Source organism: Danio rerio, chromosome 17 (assembly GCF_052040795.2).
Source record: "Danio rerio strain M-AB ecotype USA chromosome 17, GRCz13ab, whole genome shotgun sequence".
NCBI lineage: Eukaryota > Metazoa > Chordata > Actinopteri > Cypriniformes > Danionidae > Danio > Danio rerio.
The window spans coordinates 12034564-12054634 of NC_141037.1; the positions used below are offsets into that span (position 1 = coordinate 12034564).

The following is a 20071-nucleotide window of genomic DNA, read 5'->3' on the forward strand; positions in this document are numbered from 1 at the left end:
GACTTTTAAAAATAATTATTGTCATTTATCAAAAATATGCAGTAATCAGTCCTCGCTAAAGGTCTCTTAGTTCACCCGTTAACTACACATAAATGGAGAGTTAATCTCAAATTAAAGCAATGTTGTTTATATATTATATTAACAAAAACCAAAAGCAAAAGCAAAAGAAAGCAGGGGAAAAACATACTGTGTGTGACAATGAAAGGATGATCACATGGTTAAGGCCAATTAATAATCTGTTCAAAGCGAAAGCAACTGGTGCTGCTTACAAAAAGACACATTTGGAGCTCTTGAAAGCAGCAAGATTGCAAGTGCATTAGCATAACTTTTTTTAACTATCTGAAAGAGAACCGTTCACAGTTGCGTTCCAGGCACGGTTGCTTCAAGCAAGGAAACAGTCACGCGCATCACATCAGCTGTTAGCGCCAGTAATTATCCTCTCATTTGGTATTCATCTGCTTTCTACTGCTTGTGCAAAAGCAAATTTTGTTGTTAATCGTGCTGTTTCTCGATTCTAAGATCACATTGGCCCGCATATTGGGTCATCCTTATAGTCGAAACCTGCTTTTAAGAATACCCTAATTTAAAAATTATTTTCAACCAGCCAAAGTGGCTAGTGGGAGTGACTGTTTAACTCGCCAAAGCTGAAATTTAAGCGCATTTGGCAGGTTGGAGGGTGTTAATGTTAAGCCCTGCTAATAATAATAATAATAATAATAATAATAATAATAATAATAATAATTTACTCATTTTAATTGAACTTAAAAATGTATTTACTTGAAATGCAAAACCTGAAAAAAAAGAACTATGGAATAAACAAACAACAACAACACCAGTGGTATATTTGGCCACTATTTTTTCAATCAAAATTCAACCTTCAAATAAAATAGAAATAATGAAAGACTCATGATGACAATAGCTTACTTAGAATATTTTGTAAAAGCTTTTTTTTCATTTTTGGATTTTCTGCAACAACAAAATAAGAAATGTAAATAAATTAACGATAAAAATGCATCATCAGAAACATAACATAAAATACCACATGACCCACGTTCTCCATTTTTCCTTACCTGAATAGACTTGATGGGAGCTTGTCAAGCCCGTACATGAGCTCTACGATAGCGATCAGATGTGCATCAAGATTCATCTTCATGCAATAAAGGAATTAAAATGAGAAAGAGCAGGAATTTGTGTGACGTGACCACCAAAATTAACAACAACAACAAAATAAAAAAACAACAACACTAGATTGAATTGTGACCTCCAGTGATGCACAGTATTTTTTAGCAATTTTAGTAGAAAGTATTTTGATTTCACTTTTCTATTTAAGCACATATTTTATGTATTTGTACTTTATAGGAATATTTGTATTTTAGGGAACTTCTACTATTATTCCACTACATTTCCTGAATAACGTCCGAGGCTCAGACACACTCTTCCAATTCAAAACTAGATTAAAGACCTATCTGTTTAGTAAAGCATACACTCAGTGCATCACTTAGCTGGTTTCCACACAGGTTTCTGCATCTCGTTTATATACATTATGAACAGCAGCTACGCTAATTATTCTCTTTATTCTCCATTTCCACCTGGGGATACTCATCCTGAGGCCCTCAGACTATGCAGAGTCACTGATTCGATTCAAGACCAGAGGCGAGATGATCCCAAGGTTTCCATATCCTGGACCGGGCTGTATCCGGAGCAGCTGCTGCGCTGGTCATGGAGGAGTGGAGAGCATGAGACTGATACCTGTGATGCCCCAGGGACAGACGAGTCGCTGAGGCCCAGCTTCCAGCCTCCGCCGCTGAGACTACAGCCCTGCACAAGACGGAGAAATTAAAATGGTGGTGCACAACTGAGTCTTGTTTCTCTCAAGGTTTTTTTTCTTTACTTTCACCAATTTGTAAAGTATTTTTCCCTCTCCGCTGTCGCCACTAGCTTGCATGATCAAAATGATTTGTACAGAGTGAATCACCAGTAAAAGATTAATTGATTGAAATGATCCGTTAAGAGTGAATCTCCAGTAAACAATTCACTGATTTAAATTATCTGTTCAGAGTGAGTCTCCATTAAACAGTCCACCGAGTCAAACAATCCATTAAGAGTGAGTCTCCAGTAAATTATTCACTGATTAAAATGATCTGTACCAAGTGAGTCTCTGGTAGAGTTCACTGATTCAAATTATCCTTTCAGAGCGAGTCTTCAGAAAATGATTCACTGATTCAAATAATCTGTTCAGAGTGAGTCTCTAGTCATCAGTTCACTGATTCAAATGATCCTTTCAGAGTGAGTGTCTAGTAAACAATTCACTGATTCAAATTATCTGTTCAGAGTAAGTCTTCAGTAAACAATTCACTGATTCAAATTATCTGTTCAGAGTGAGTCTCCAGTAAATAATTTATTGATTCAATGATCCATTACAAGTGAGTTTCCAAAAAAAAATGATTCACTGATTCAAATGATCTGTTTAAATCAAGTACTTTTATACTTTGAATCAAATAATAAAAGGTGGACTTTATAATTCTACTGGGGTAATTTTTATTAGAGTATCTGTACTGTTACTCAAGTGCCTAATATGTGCCACCACTGATGACCTCCAACCATCCCAATGCGAGATTTAGGCGATCAGATAATAAAATCAAGGTTTTGCTGATCTGGGTCAAGTTGGGTTAAGCAGAGCTGATATGAGGAGTATTATCAGAGCTGGAGTCTGTTATCATATGCTCTGTTTGAAACCACAAACAAACTGCAGGAGGAGGCCAAAGACAACAGAGAGAGAGGCAAGATGAAACGAGGAGACCTGACCAGATAAAAAACAACTGCAGGCGCTGCTGTGTTTGTCCTACAGGGGTCACGGACAAAGTTCAAAACTCTCAAAACACACAGTCCAGTGTGGAAACCATCCATCACATCACAGAGAGCATTTCTTACACATTCCACAGTATTGCAAAGGAGTATTCAGATGAGATGCTTAATCTCTAACATCACTCAAGCAGGAAGAGTTAAGCCAAAGTAAAATGAATGAATGAATGAATGAATGAATGAATGAATGAATGAATGAATGAAGTGAAGTTTCATAAACTAATTTCGAGAGGAGCACGTGATATGATTTGAGCACAGCTGGCCAATCATTTGTAATCAGTAATAATCCAATCCGAGTGATCCTAGCCTACTATAAATGGATCACTTTCTAACCTTTTTCCCTATCATAATTTCGGAAGAATCCCCCTTCCACCCCATCTCCTTCTTTTTCTCCCCTTTCTAAAAGGGGGAACTATCGAGACCTTCCTGATCTCGGATCCTCTGTGATATGCTTATTGACCGGGACAGCACTGCTATAATGCTAAGCATATCTAAGTGTGAACTCTTGAAAGGTTATTTATTTATTTATTCATTCATTTTCTTTTCAGCTTAGTCCATTTAATAATAAGTGGTCATCACAGGCTTGAGACCAGAACATAAAATTGATCAATATTGAAGAAGGTGGCCAATGCTTGGCAAATGGATGGAATTATGCATCACACATATAAAAAATAACAGACATATGGCATGCGTATATTTGGGAGCAGGTCAAATGGTATACGGCACAATGCAAAGAGCAGTATTGCCAGTATAGTGTACAATGCATCAGCATCTTTGCTTAGGAAATTAGTTGAAATAAAATGTCAGTCCAAAAACAAGAAATATGGAGCCTTCAGCACATCATCATTCTCAGTCTCAGTGCTGCAGGTGGAAATCCAGAGGAACTTTACAAATATAAAACACCTAAAGACTGTGTACTGGTGTTTACTAAGAGGGTAAACTGAGACTCTTCCAGTTAAAGAAGAACTGAAAAACTCTTGGGAGAATGAGTAAACTACAAATAATAGTAGTTTTGGATGGATTGTTTATGCAGAGGCCAAGAAAATAAGACAAACGACATTAAAATAAGTTCTACAGTGGCGATTCCTACAATACTTCATTGGCTGTTTTAGATTCCGGTAGCTGATCTGCAAGTGCTCTTTATAGTTAATGAAGAGGAAAGATGTCTGTCTAAAGATGTCAAAGTGGCTCAATACAGCATATGAGATACGAATACTCCAGTCTATAATGGCTGGTCAAAAACTCCAGACTCCTGTTACATGGCAGAAGCAGCATATATATGAAGAATTTATTTGCATAAACTGATGAATAAATTTTTGTTCATCATGTTTTATGTTGTACATTGAAGCTCTGTGACCCGGGAGGAGCTCGGAGTATAGCTGCTGCTCCTCCACATCGAGAGAAGTCAGCTGAGGTGGCTCAGGCATCTGTTTCGGATGCCTCCCGAACGCCTACCTATGGAGGTGTTCCAGGGATGTCTTACGGGGAGGAGGCCTCGGGGAAGACCCAGGACACGTTGGAGGGACTATGTCTCTCGGCTGGCCTGGGAACGCCTCGGGATCCCCCCGGAGGAGCTGGAGGAAGTGTCTGGGGAGAGGGAAGTCTGGGGTTGTCTCCTAATACTGCTGCCCCCGCGACCCGGCCCTTGAATGGCGGTAGAAAATGAATGAATGAATGATTTACGGAAGTTTTTACATTAAGTTTTGAAGATTTCAATTGAAGTAACTTTCTGTATGAAAATAATAAAATATTTAATCTAAAATTAAGGAGAAACAAAGATTTATGAATACCTCCTTGTGTACAGGAGTAGAGGTGAATGAGTTGGCAGGAAAGATTACTTTAACTTAAAGAAACTGTTGCTGTCCAACACTGTTTACCTCACCGAATCAGTTTGAAATTAATCAAATATGATTAATATTGATTGAAGGTTTGCGAAAAAATTTCATGCTCCCTTGTAAAAGTATTTCATAGTATTTTCAAAGTACAAAATGCAGTATTTTATTATAATACTTGCTTTGGTTGCTGTATTTTGTAGTTTATTTTGATACATATAAAATAGAGGTTTTTGGTATTTTATGTTAAAATACATTTACATTTATTTTGGCCCATCCCTGACAGGGAGAACATGGAAACTTAACATAAAACTGCCAACTGACCCTGCCAGGGCTCAAACCATCAACCTTCTTGCTGTGAGATGACAGTGCTAACCACTGAGCCACCGCGTTGCCCTGAATTTTGAACAATGATTAATAAGAATAATAAAGACAAGCATTGCTAATTCTTAGTTTATGTTAGTAAACACAATAACTGATGAAACCCTTAATGTAAAGTTATACTGAACAGATGGATAATCCGAAATGTAATATTATAAACAAAATCTTTCTATTTAACCACAAAAAGTAAGACAAATAAAATAAATATATATATAGTTCAGTAATATTTAAATAACTCAAAATATTAATTATTTTAAACATCATTCAAACACTTCGATTCAATAGAGAATGATTTAAAATATCATCAGAACAGCTGAATAAAGATAATCAATGATTAAAACCGCACATATGAATGAATCTCCATTATAACGTAAGAAATGTTCTCTAACCCTTGACCTTTTCCTTTAGTATTACGAACAGCGCCACAGCTTAACACAAAGACAGGAGGTGAGACGTATTGAACATAAATCAATCATTCATATAGTCCTCCAACATGAGGTCGGCAGAGGTCACGCTTCTCTCTCAGCCGTTTTAAATCCTCCAGCATTTATTGCAGCCCTTGTTTATGGTGGGACGACCAACCAGAATGCTGAGTTTGGAGATTGTTATGCTTGTGCAACCTGAGATTACACATACACACACACACACAGATCGTGATGTGGGAAAGGTCATTGTGCTGAGTGTGTGTGTGTGTGTGTGTGTGTGTGTGTGTGTGTGTGTGTGTGTGTGTGTGTGTGTGTGTGTGTGATACTGTGAGAGAGTTTAGTGTCTTTGCTATTCCTTCATGAAATATGGTCTCTTCCCCCACTGTGCTGGTCATTTATCAGCCTGGCACACCGTCCTGATGTACTGTTCATATTTATGTGCTGGCCGGCAGCCATTGACCGAGCGCAAGTAATGAACATCTGACCCTCCACAGACACACACACTTGTACAGCTATCTTTAAGGGGACTTCCCATAGACATAATGAGTTTTATCCTGTACAGACTGTAAATTCTATCCCCTTAATCCCAGCCCTCATATTAAATATTTTACATTTTCAGAACATTTAATTCTGTGTGATTTATGAGCCGTTTTCTTGGATTGAAATGTGCCAAAATGTCCCCACAAAGCCAAAATCTACAAGTATTGCTATACTTGTGGGGACATTTGGTCACAACATACAACATAAGTAATAAAAGGTACAAGCCATACACACAAATGTGCACACACACACACTCTGCTCACCACCACATCATCAGAAGGCATCAGTTGCTAAGTCATGCATCCATCACTGTTACTGCTAATACTTGAGGCTGAGAATTGTAAACAAGCCCTTAAAGGGATAGTTCAGCCAATACTTAAAGTCTTCTTTTAATTTACTCACCCTCAGGCCATCTAATATGTAGGTGAATTTTCATTCTTCAGTAGCACATTAAAGGGGATTTTTAGCTCAAGCAGTGAGCTGGAATGGCAATAATGAAATAAATTCATATATTCAAAAACAGATTCAAAAAAACACAAATCCAATTCATCAATTCAGAACAAGATCCAAAAATACACAAATCCACTTTGTGAATTAAAAACACGATCCAGAAACACACAAATCCAATTCATCAATTCAAAATATGAATAGAAAATACATAAATCCAATTCGCCAATTTAAAAAAACATTTTAAAATACACAAATCCAATGCGTTAATTTAAACAAGATTCAAAAATACACAAATCCAATTCATTAATTTAAAACACGATCCAAAAATACACAAATACAGTTTGTCAGTTTAAAGTATGAATCAAAAATACACAAATCCAATACGTGAATTCAAAACACCATTCAGGAATACACAAATCCAATTTGTCAATTGGAAAACAAATCGAAAATACACAAATCCAATTCATCAATTCAAATCCCGATTCAGAAACACACAAATCCAATTTGTTAATTCAAAACACGATCCAAAAATACAAGTATCCAATTCATCAATTCAAAATATGAATCAAAAATACATAAATCCAATTCGTCAATTCAAAATGCAAATCAAAAATACATAAATCCACTGTCAATTCAAAACACGATTCAAAAATACAAAAATCCAATTCGTTAATTCCAAACAAGGTCCAAAAATACACAAATCCAATTCATCAATTCAAAACACAATTCAAAAATACACAAATCTAATTCATTAATTCAAAACACAATTCAAAAATACACAAATCTAATTCATTAATTCAAAACACGATTCAATAATACACAAATCCAATTGGAAAACGAATTAAAAATACACTAATCCAATTTGTCAATTCGAAACACCATTCAAAAATACACAAATCCAATCTGTCAATTCAAAAGAGCATTTATTAACACACAAATCCAATTTGTCAATTGGTAAACAATTCGAAAATTCACAATTCCAATTTGTCAATTCGAAACACCATTCAAAAACACACAAATTCAATTCGTCAATTCAAAGCACGTATTAAAAATACACAAATCCAGTATGTCAATTCAAAACACCATTCAAAAATACACAAACCCAATTTTAACAGTTTGTGTTAACATCAGTGCATATATATATATATATATATATATATATATATATATATATATATATATATATATATATATATATATATATATATATAGCTCACAGAAGCAATGATGTAGTGGACAAACCACCAACCAAGGGTATCAAATGTAGTGAAGTATGAATAATTCTTCATCAAGCAATGTGCAAAACAGCACAACCCCTCACATCCAAGCACAAAGATCTCTTTGTTGAGCACATATATATGGTTTATGCTTCTACCCGGAGCTTTTGACAGATATACTGGAGTGGCAATAATGAAAGGAGCTTTCTTTTAAATAGATTCAATCAATAAACTCGTACGTTCCAGAAAACATCATTGTTTACAGCTGTTTGGAGGAGAGCAATGAAGGCGAGTAAATGAAAAAGGCTTTAACTTGATTTATGAACCCAGAGGAGTTTATAAAATATACTGGGATTTGTCGGCCTTTACAGTAATTCCAGTCAAGACGCATGAGCAAGGACACAAGTCAAGCTGTTATTCCTCTGAAACAGATGTCCTTCAGTCCTAATCACACAATCACTGCTACACGACAAACCCCACATGAAGGACACTTAAGTGCACTACAATACACATTCTTCACTTTAGATAAAACGTTTTTCGTTTATTTCTTGCTTTAAAAAGATAGTTCACCCAAAACTGAAAATTCTGTCATCATTTAATCAGCCTCCACTCGTTTCAAACATGTGTGAACTTCTTTATGCTGTTGAACACGCGAGGAAGACATTTTGATGAAAGCTGGAAACACTGACTTCCAGAGTCAATAGTTACACGCTTTCAACCTTCATTCAAATATCTTCTGTTGTCTTTAACAGAAGAAATAAACTCATAAAGATTTAAAACAAGTGAGTAAATAGTGAGTAGATTTTTGGGTGAACTATCCCTTTAAATAGACACACTCACTGGAAAACAAGAGAGCTAATATTTGTCTCTGCGCTGAAATGGGAGTGAAAAGGAAATGGAGACCAAGATAGATTGAACACGAGAGCATGTTGAGATTGCAGTTCTTATCAGATCTTCAAGAAAGCCCTGGAATTCAGAGCCTTGAAAATGAGACAGACCTACCTCAGATAAACACGCAGAGATGACTGCAATGCATCCTGGGAGTCAGACACATCTGCTTGCAGCACATGGAGACAGCAGATTGTGACATTTGGCATCCGAAATAGGATATCAAGGAACATAAGTTTTATTATTTTTAAGTTACATATTTGGCATAATTGCTTAACCAGGATGGCCGAGTGGTTAAGGCGTTGGACTTAAGATCCAATGGATGAATATCCCCGTGGGTTCGAACCCCACTCCTGGTAGATTAATGCATAATCTGTAGGTTTTTTACCTTAGAGTAGTGGTTCTCAACTGGTTTGGCCATGGTAACCACATTTTTACATGGTCATCAAGCCGCGACCCAAATTTTTTAGGAACTATAATATAATTTTAGGAATTATGATTCATTCATATTTATTTGTTAACATGTTAAGTCATGACAGAAAAATCATAAGAAAATCACCAAGACTTACAAATAAACAATACTTTATCTCTGTCATTTAACAAATAAACAGTGGTTAGGGTAGGGAAAGGTTCAGCTACCATTAACTAAACTGAACGATTAATAAAACATTAACACTGATCTGGTAGAACAGAACAAACCAGCAAATTAAAGTAAAGTGATTAAAGTTATCATAACCCTTTTTATAATAATCGCCAGTTATTTGCTCTTCTGCTATTGTGTGGGCTTCTTGGCCTTTTTAAAATTTATTTATCTATTTTTATTGCTATTTTAGAACACAGAACAAGGGCAATGACAACATTATATTAACATCCAATCAAGTACAATATAAAAAGAAAATAAAAAAACAATTATTCAAAAAACAAAATTTAAGGCTTTAAAATAATTAACAGTTCTTTTTGCTATGGTATTGTTTAATTCTTTTATCGTGCTTAGGTAATGACTTATTCTTCTATTGTAAAGTGAGTAAAATTAGTTTTTTCACAGCCCATTTACATTTATGAATAAAAAAATTCCCCTATATAATAAGCAAATAAACAATATGCCACATCTTGAAGTCAAATGTTTTTATTTAACTTTTTTTGTTGTTGTAGTTGTTGTTTGTTTTGCTCTGAACAACGCAATCTCATGGCAATTCGTAACGTTTTGATTTAGTGGCTAATTTGTATGAATTTTTATGATCTACTTCGTACAGTTTTGTACGATTTGCTCATTACCTAATGATGGTTGGGGTTATGTGCCATGCCTCCTTTTTAAAATCGTAAATTTTTTTACATGACTGAAATCGTACGAATTAAACTGACAAAATGTAAAATACTTGCTGGATCAGAACTGTATTGAAAAAGGAAAAAAAAAAGACCCCCCCCCCAAAAAAAAAAAACAAAAAAAAAACCCCACCAGTTTCCACTACCATCACCAATTCCCATGTTTTAATTCTGATGCTAATTGTCACATCGTGACTTACAGCCTGCGGTTTCTCCCTCTCGCCAGGTCAGTTTTAACACCCCATTCGTCCAGCGCTGAGGCGGAGGTGTTTACTGTCTGCTCCAGGTGCTGTTTGGAGGGCCAGGGCCCAGGGAGAGCGAGGGGCCACCCTGGATAGCAAAAACAAACAGACCCCAGAGAGCCTGCTGTTTTGATAATGTCCATGATTAGCTCAGGTGCTGGGTTATGACCCTGCCAGACCGACAGGCCTGCCGGGGGCTGCGTGTGTTTTCCTTCTTCTCTGACAAGGAAAAGATGCAGCTGCTTTTATCGGGCCGGTTTCCTCTGACATAGAACTATTTAAATAAAATATTTTTATAACAAAGTTTTGGTCCAATACATGGCTATCTAGAATGAGAATATCTAGAATGTAAATATAGCACAAAAGTAAATAGTACAATAAAGTCAATAATTCCATAACTAACAGTTTTGTTTAGACACATTAATAATGTAAAGTAGTTTCAGTCATCTCCTGGCACAATATTTGTTGCATTTGCATCATGCTGTATAAAAACATGATTTGCTTTGCCCCAATGTCCTGGTAAACCGACATTACACCTCATTCACTAACTAACTACATCGAAAAATCAAAAATCCTTACCGTAAACTTGATTAAGAGTAGTGGTTTAAGAACTGCCAATAACAAAGGGTGACCAGGATGGCCAAGAGGTTAAGGCGTTGGACTTAAGATCCAATAAACAAATGTCCTCGTGGGTTTGAACCCCACTCCTGGTTCTATGTTGCTGCAATCCTGGTAAGAAAACCAGAATTTAGGTTGCAATAATGTACATGTAAACAGTGCCCTTACCAACATTAGAGTCTCTCAATTGATGTTAAAATTTGTTTTTATCCAGTCACCAATGGTTGCCAACTTAAAAGTGAGCCTACTCACTGAACACATGATTATAGTGAGAAAGTGCACGAAAACACTGTATTCAGGATTTGCTGTTTTGCCAAAGACACTGATTAGGATTGAAATCATTCTGGGCACCAATGCAAAAGTGATGTAGAGGGTGACAAAATAAAATATAAATGGTCTTGATAAAATCCGAAGACAAGTGGTCAGAAAAGATGCATTTGAATGCAGCAGGTGAAATCGGGGCCATTGTGGTTTTTGTCTGTGAAGGGAATAAAGTGTTGGAGAGTGACCAGTGGTTAAAAGTGCCCTAAAGTTCTCTGTTGAAGATTGAGAAATATCAATATCAAAAATATACTAAATTTAAACACATCTACAAGACAAAAACCATCATTATTGATGTTGCAAATGTTTGAGAAGGCAACCAAAAGCATATATTATTATTATATATTTTATTATTATTATTATGGCCGAGTGGTTAAGGCGTTGGACTTAAGATACAATGGAAAAACATCCTTTTGGGTTTGATCTCCACTCCTAGTAGGAAGAACTGAATTTTATATGCACTACTGTACATGAACAGCTGTCTTACAAAGCAAACTAGTCTCTTCATTGTTATTAAAATTGGCTTTCATCCAGTCACCAATAGTTACTAGCTTATAAGTGAGCCTACTCACTGAATACATGATCAATTGCACCTAAACATTGTTTTTCGAATTTGCATGTTTTTCCAAACACACTGATTTTGATTTAAATCATTCTGAACAGTCCAGCAAAAGTGATGTAGAGCATAACAAAATAACATGGAAATGGTCTTGATAACATCAGAAGACAAGTGGTCAGAAAAGATGCATTTGAATGTGTCAGGGGAAATAAGGGCCATGGTGGTTTTTGTCTGTGAAGGGAATCAAGTGTTGGAGAGTGACCATGCAGGATGGCTGAGAGGTTAAGTAAGTGCCTTAACTTACCCATTGAATACTAAGAGAGATTGATATCAAAATATACTGAATCTACAAGACAAAAACAAAACCAAAAACATTCTTGATGCCGCAAATGTTTGAGAAGCAACATACTGCATAGCATATATTATTTTATAAATTCATTATTAATACAGTTTTTTCCTGTAAAAGGACCAGGATGGCCGAGTGGTTAAGGCGTTGGACTTAAGATCCAATGGACAAATGTTCTCGTGGGTTCAAACCCCACTCCTGGTAGGAAGAACTCAATTTTAAATGCAGTAATGTACATATGAACAGTTGCCTTACTCACCAATTAGTCTCTCAGTTGCCATTTAAATGAAATTTCAATCCATTTACCAGTGGTTAGCAACTTATAAGTGAGCCTATTCACTGAACACATGATTATAGCGAGAAAGTGCACCAAAATATTGCATTCAGAATTTGCTGTTTTGCCAAACACTGATTAGGATTGAAATCATTCTGAGCACTACTGCAAAAGTGATGTAGAGCAGGACAAAATAAAATGGAAATGGTCTTGATAAAGTCAAATGATCAGAAAGTCTAACCGTACGTTCACACCGAAAGCGGCGAGAGCGTCCAAGGTCGCTCTGGCCGCCCTGGCGACAACGCTGACTGCCTTCAGCTCCGGCGGCGAGAGCGTCAAAACTCGCTACATTGATCTCATATTTAAAGGAGCCGTTGCAGCATATCAGTTACATTCCTGCATAAGGCATGTTTTTAGCGCGAAAATGTTGCGCACTTTTTTATCAAATTCATATAACAATGGAAGATCAAGTTGCGTGTGGTGTGGCTTTGCTCTATTTATCCAATATGTGTCCGTATGTCTGAAATATCCTGAAGCAGCAGTACTGTTTTGTACTGTCACATCGCGTGAGATTCCCGCTTTTTAAAGATAAATTTATATAACATTAATGAACATCAGTAACTCGCCAGTGACTTATTTAATGTATGTTCCTGTAAGAAAACATTGTAAATAATTGGAAATCAGGCGACCGCAATAATCAAACCCTTGGGAACAACTGTGGTCGGAACCAAAGTTCACAGGTCTGTGTTCCCTGAACTGCTATCAAGCGGTGGACGTCTTCATTCTGATTGCTTGCCGCCGAAACGCGTCATAGCTCATTACCATAAAGTTGACTTCATTTCAACTCTCCTCGACGCTCACGCCGGCGAAGACGCGCCGCGCTGCTCCTCGCCGCTTATCGTCGCCTATCGCCGCCGGCTCTCATTGAAAATGAATGACTTCCGGCTACTTTGACGCTCTCGCCGCTTTCGGTGTGAACGTACGGTAAGACAAGTGGTCAGAAAAGATGTATTTGAATGTGTCAGGTGAAATAGGGGCCATTGTGGTTTTTGTCTGTGAGGGGAATAAAGTGTTGGAGAGTGACCATGCAGGATGGCTGAGTGGTTAAGTCAGTGCCCTAAACTTCTTTGTTGAAGACTAAGATAGATCATTATCAAAAATCTACAAAATTTAAACACATCTACAAGACAAAAAAATATTGATGCCGCAAATGTTTGAGAAGGCAACTAAAAGCATCTATTATTATATCAATAAAAATCAATCATCTGATTTTAATAATACAGGTTTAGAATCAAATTTTGAATTAAAACAGGACGGTTGAGTGGTTAAGGTGTTGGACTCGAGATTCATTAGACAATTGTTCTTGTGGGTTCACACCCTACTCCTGTTAGGAAGAACTGAATGTAAAATACACTAACGGACATAAATAGTTGCCACAACAGCAAACTAGTTTCTCAATTGGTATTAACATTGGCAATCACCAATGAGTACCAGCTTATAAGTGAGCCTACTCACTGAACACATGATCATAGTGAGGAACTGCACCACAATGTTGTATTCAGAATTTGCTGTTTTGCCAATCATGCTTTTGATTATGACTGAAATCATAGTTCGTTTTCCTGCTCTCTCATAAGCCGTGCAACATGGTTTCATTCATTCAACAGTACCCGCATGCCATACTGAGAACCACTGCAAAAGTGATGTAGAGCATGACAAAATAAAAAGGAAATGGTCTTGATAAAGTCAGAACACAAGTGGTCAGAAAAGATGCGTTTGAATGCAGCAGGTAAACCAGGTTGAAACAGAGATATTGTGGTTTTGTTGTATCTGTGAATGAAATAAAGAGTTTGAAAGTGACCAAGATTGCAGAGTGGTATAGTCAGTGCCCTTAAGTTTTCTGTTGAAGACTAAGAGACATTGATATAAAAAATATAATGAATTCAAACACATCTACAAGGCAAAATGAATGATTGATGCAGCAAAGGTTTTGGGACTTAAAGCATCTATTATCTACAATACAAAGCAATCATCTGATTTGAATAAAGCAGGTTCAGAAACCAGTTTTGAAATAACAGTGAAACGAACCAGGATGGCCGAGTGGTTAAGGCGTTGGACTTAAGATCCAATGGACACATGTCCTCGTGGGTTCAAGCCCCACTCCTGGTAGGAAGAACTGAGTTTTAAATGCAGTAATGTAGTCTCTCAATAGGTATTAAAATGAGCTTTCATTCTGTCATCAATGGTTACTAGCTTATAAGCAAGCCTAGTCACTAAATACATGATCAGAGTGAGAAAGTGCACCAAAACCCGCGATACTTTTAGTGAATGGAACCAGGATGGCCGAGTGGTTAAGGCTTTGGATTTAAGAGCCAATGTATAAATGTCCTTGTGTGTTCAAACCCCTCTCCTTCTAAAATGAGGTCTTTGCTTGGTTTGTCACTTTGCTTGCAAACTTATATGTGACCGTGGACCACAAAACCAGTTATACGGGTGAGATTTATAAATCTTCAGGATAGGACAATATTTAAAATTAGAGGCTTTAAAAACATAAAAGCATAGACAAAATCACCTTTGAAGTGGTCAAATTAAGTTCATAGCAATACATTTGACTAGTTATATGTAAGTTTTGTAAATTTCACAATATTAAACTCACAAAATTGCGTCTGGAAGGGCATTTGTCGTATAAAGTCGCAAAGCAGTTGGTGGTTCATTCAACTGTGTCGACCCCTGATGAATCAGGGACTAAGCTTAAGGAAAGGCAGTGGGGAATTTTCCTAATTGAACATGAACTTTAATTAATTATCTAACGATTTTCGACATAAAAGGATAATTGATTTTTTGACTCATACAATGTATAGTTGACTACACTGTAAAAAATGGTCGTGAATTCAACGGTAAAAAACTGTAAAAATGCTACAGTCAAAATCCGTAACCTGGTTAACGGTATGTTTCCTTAATATATACGGTGAATAACCATAAATTGACTTTCCCAGAATTCCCTGTATGGAACGTCACTTTTTATACTTTTTGTTTACATTACTTTGGATGTTTTTAGTTGTTTCCCCATCAGTTATGTACATTAGAGATTTATGTTACATCTAATGTTGATAAACAATGTTTATTTCATGACTTTAATTTTTTGCGTGTTACCATACTGGTGTTTAGTAGCTGTGTGAATGACACTGAGCACCTTCTATATATTAACACACTTTTCTGCTCATGGGAAAAGTTGATTGTGATGAGCTTTGGTTCATTATGTAACTTCCTCATCACCTCCTGCATATGGGTGTGCTAACGTGTCTAACTGTGTAACAAAATCTGTGTGGATGTTGGTCATTCAAAATACAGACATATAACCTCTATAAATTAATGAAATACGTTAGTTTGCCACAAAATTAGAAATTACTTTTACGGTTTGTACCGTGTTTTTAACGGTAAAGTACTGGCAACCACAGCTGCCTTTTTTACCGTAAATTTTACTGCTTTATTTTTTACAATTTTTGACGCCCATATTGAGTTCATTCGATCGTTTGCCCACTTTTCTGTCTTAAACGAACAAAAGTACAAATTATGAAGAGTTCAGACAACCTTTTATACTTATATTTTATGTTCGGATTTATACAATCATATAAGATACATAATCATGCATTTGACTGAAGTGTTTGTCTGTTAAAGTGCATCTACTGTAACTTCTGTACATACAATTTAGAAAATGTTTATTTTAGCTAATTATTATTTTATGTCAGTTAGTTAATGAGTCTGTTGTTAGCTTCCTTCACTTTTAGTTCAATAAGTGTAAATATTTCTTTTTATTTCAGTAAACGAAAATGTATTTTGACCAATAGTTTTAATCTTTATTCTAGTTTTCATTAACAGAGTTTGCATTATCTTTTACTTGTTCCATGCAAATTCTTAAAGTATTTAGGTATCTTTAAAACATTCAACAAACATCTACTAAGAAAAAAAGGTGACGGATACATAAACAGCACGTGATATTTGATGAAAGAGTGAATTAATATACACACAAAACCACCCAAATCGCAAAATAATCACATGAGAGGCCGCTTCTGCTGGAGGGAATGTAATGTAATGTGTACCGACCACCCCCTGAAAGGAAAAAGAATGGTTAGAGTTTGTGCTCATAGACCAGCTGTGTAAATCTCTCACTGCTCTCCTCAGGGGGAGCGCAGACTCATTTTTAGAAACACTGCTATTCCAGTAACTTAAGAGGCATGTATCTGTAGAGAGATCAAGAAACAAAGACTACAGTAGAGCTCCATTCAAATCCCCATTCAACGCAGTCTGAAGCTCTCAGGTGGCCTAATATAGGTAAAGAGGTCGTTACGGAAACGAGGAGGCCACGCATATAAATAGCTTGTGTTATTGAGTCTCCAATAAACCAGTTCTCTACTCCCTCTTTTTCTCCATCTCAGTGTCATTTATCAGAATAGAACCTGTGTTATACTGATTCACAGCACCCTGCAGTAAAGCCAACCCTTTCCTCTTGACCTGTCAGGTACAACGAGCAAAAAGAAACCCAAAAAAAACTCATCAAGGAGTCATCAACAGTATGGTGACATGGATGAGCGGGCTTAAGATCAACAAGCAATAGAAAGTGACCAGGATGGCCGAGAGGTTAAGGTGTTGGACTTAAGATCCAATGGACAAATGTCCTCGTGGGTTCGAACCCCACACCTGGTAGAAAGGAATTGGGTTTTAAATGGAGTAACATACATTTAAACAGTTACCTTAACAACAATTAAGTAACTAAGTTGCTATTAAAATTACATATCATCCACTTGCCTACTCACTGAACACTTGAATATAGTAAGAAAGTGAGCCAAAACATTAAGTGAGTTCGACTTTATGCAGTGCTGCGCTGGTCAATCGAAATCTGTTATTAAAATATTAAAATAAACATTAAAATATTGCGAAAGAGTTTCGAGATCAGACAACTTATTCAGCCAGTGCAGCATCTGAAGAGCGACTGCAGGAGCAGACACCAATATTACACGATTGGCTGAGTTCACCGCATGACAACAACCACTTGTGTTTCAGGTTTATTATTGGACAAATTTTGATTCATGAATTTCAAAACAAACAATTAACTCTTCATACCCTCTCTATCTTGTATATATCATGCGTATTAAAAGACTACAATTATTATATTACTGCAATAAATATTTTAAATATTTTATTTTAAAACAATATTTACTCTATTCAGCTCCATGAATGATTTAAATGATATATTTCTAGTGAATAACCTAAATATCTACTCAAATAAGTCTTAAAGACTTGAAATAAAATAATTATCATCATTGATCCTGCCACCCTAAAGGTTTCTTAACAAATTAAGTTAAAGAACTATCTTATTTAATAATTATAAAATGATGTAAATGATGATAAAATAAAGATTTCTTTCCTGTCTAGATGTTTATGCACAAGTTTTAAAAGTGACATTGATGCTCTTTCTGGGAAACATCTATAGCTCACTTATTTTAGGAATGTCCTTTTGTTTAATCTTTTTGGATTAAAGTGCTTTTTTGAAAATGCTTTCATTATCCAAAATAATCTTAATTATTGTTTAAAACTCAATCGAAACACCTTGTTTTGGGTTTTACATTAATATATAGGCCTATTGGAAAGTTTTATATCTATAAACGTAAATAAATGTAAACCTCTTTTTATAATATTCAAACAAGAAGTAATAGCCTAAAGAGGGATGTTTGAACTTTACAATTTGTGCTTATTGCTTTGAACTTATAGGCCTATTCGTTTTTATGTTAATATTACCCTCTCGTTTCCCCTTATTTCTCCCATACTATATTTAATTCATAATTCCCTTATTGTTTAAAAATGAACTAACTAGAGACTGTATTCTGTTTGTACTGTAAATCTTTTGTTGTTATAAATAAAAAAGGATGATGATGCCATGTGATCCGTCATCATGACTGCCGAAACTTTGGGCCCCGAAGTGTCCGGCATTTTCAGCTTAATAGCTTTGCTTTCAACTCCGCCCCCACCTGCGCTCAGCTATTCTTGTTGTTTACCGGCTGCAGCCATGGTTCAAAACGAACGCGCCTATTGTATTCAGAGTTATAAAGTCACCTATAAACTAGTTTGCTTCTTCCTTTGACATTTGTCATTGACACTTCTCCCAGTGTCATTAATTGGAAAAGAGTCAGTGTACATTGATTCGCCGCACCCTGCAGTCAAGCCAACTCTTTACCTTTAACATGTCAGGTACGACAATCAAAAGAAAAATAACTCATCGAAATTAAGCACATGCTGGAAATCACTTTACTACAATATCAAAAAGTTATTTGCACCAAAAAACACATCTACAAGGAAAAAAATCATTATTGATGCCCAAATGTTTGGAAAGGCAACTTAATGCATATATCATTACAAAAACAGAACCAGAATGGCCGAGTGCTTAAGGTGTTGTACTTGAAGTCCAATGGACAATGGCTCCATGAGTTTGAACCCCACTCTTAGTAGGAACAAGTAAATTTTTTTTTTTTTTTAATAATTATTTTTTCGGGGTTTTTTTTACCTTTATTTTTGATAGGACAGTAGAGAGTATTGACAGGAAAGCAGAGAGAGTGGAAGGATCGGCATAGGACCACGAGGCAGAATCGAACCCAGGTTGCCGCGAGCACCGAAGTGCATGTGTCGACACACTAACCACTACACCACTGGCGCCAACGGAACAAGTGAATTTTTAATGTACATGTGAACGGTTGCCTTACCAACAAATTAGTCTCTCAGTTGCTATTAAAATTAAGTTAACAAGGTCACCAACTTATAAATGAGGCTACTCACTGAACACGGGATCATAGTGAGAAAGTGCACCAAAACGTTGTATTCGGAATTATAGAGTCTCCAATAAACCAGTTTTCTTCTGCCTCTTTTAATCCAACCCAGTGTCATTTATCAGAAAAGAACCAGTGTTGTATTGATTCGCAGGTATGACGAACAAACCCCCCCCCAAAAATAACACATCAAAATGAAGCCCATGCTGGAAACCACTCTACAATATCAAGAAATCCTTCCAGCCAAAAACAAGACAATAAATCATTATTGTTGTCGCAAATGTTTGAGAAGGAAACTTAAAGCATTAATCATAAAAGCAGCCCACTCATCGGATTTTAATAATACAGGTTCACAAACTGGCTTTGACCTGACAGAACCAGGATGGCCGAGTGGTTAAGGCGTTGGACTTAAGATCCAATGGACATATGTCCTCGTGGGTTCGAACCCCACTCCTGGTAGGATGAACTGAGTTTTAAATGCAGTAATGTACATGAACAGTGAACAGTTGACGTACAAACAATTGAGTCTCTAATTTGCCCTTAAAATGAAATTTCATCCAGTGGCCTACACATGAATATAGTAAGAAACTATTATAGTAAGATTATAAGTAAGCAGCTCCTGCTGATGGAGTTATTTAGTCTCCAATAAACCAGTTCTCTTCTGCCTTTTTTTCCTCCAACCCAGTGTTATTTATAGGTAAAGAGTCAGTGTTATATTGATTTGTAGCACCCTGTGGCAAAGCCAATCCTTTACCTTTAACATGTCAGGTACGACAATCCAAAGAAAAAAAATAACATATCAAAATTAAGCACATGCTGGAAATCACTCTACTACAATATCAAGAAGTTATTCGCACCAAAAAAACACATCTACAGGGCAAAAAAATCATTATTAATGGCACAAATGTTTGGAAAGGCAACTTAAAGCATATATCATTACAAAAACAGAACCAGGATGGCCGAGTGCTTAATGTGTTG

At 36.3% G+C, this 20071-nt stretch overlaps 1 long non-coding RNA gene and 5 other non-coding genes across 6 annotated transcripts in view; 5 read left to right on the top strand and 1 right to left on the bottom strand.

Moving 5' to 3' along the window:
- Positions 1-846: 846 nt before the first annotated feature.
- LOC147833022 (uncharacterized) overlaps positions 847-20071 on the bottom strand; it is a 59777-nt gene continuing 40552 nt past the window's right edge. The window contains exon 3 of the long non-coding RNA XR_015513023.1: positions 847-1818. This is a non-coding gene — a long non-coding RNA (uncharacterized LOC147833022). The remainder of the gene's footprint in view (positions 1819-20071) is intronic.
- trnal-uaa (transfer RNA leucine (anticodon UAA)) lies at positions 8872-8954 on the top strand. Its single transcript has one exon. It is a non-coding gene; the product is annotated as a tRNA-Leu (tRNA).
- trnal-uaa (transfer RNA leucine (anticodon UAA)) lies at positions 12126-12208 on the top strand. The gene has a single exon. It is a non-coding gene; the product is annotated as a tRNA-Leu (tRNA).
- trnal-uaa (transfer RNA leucine (anticodon UAA)) lies at positions 14362-14444 on the top strand. The gene has a single exon. It is a non-coding gene; the product is annotated as a tRNA-Leu (tRNA).
- Positions 16897-16979, top strand: trnal-uaa (transfer RNA leucine (anticodon UAA)). Its single transcript has one exon. It is a non-coding gene; the product is annotated as a tRNA-Leu (tRNA).
- trnal-uaa (transfer RNA leucine (anticodon UAA)) lies at positions 19470-19552 on the top strand. The gene has a single exon. It is a non-coding gene; the product is annotated as a tRNA-Leu (tRNA).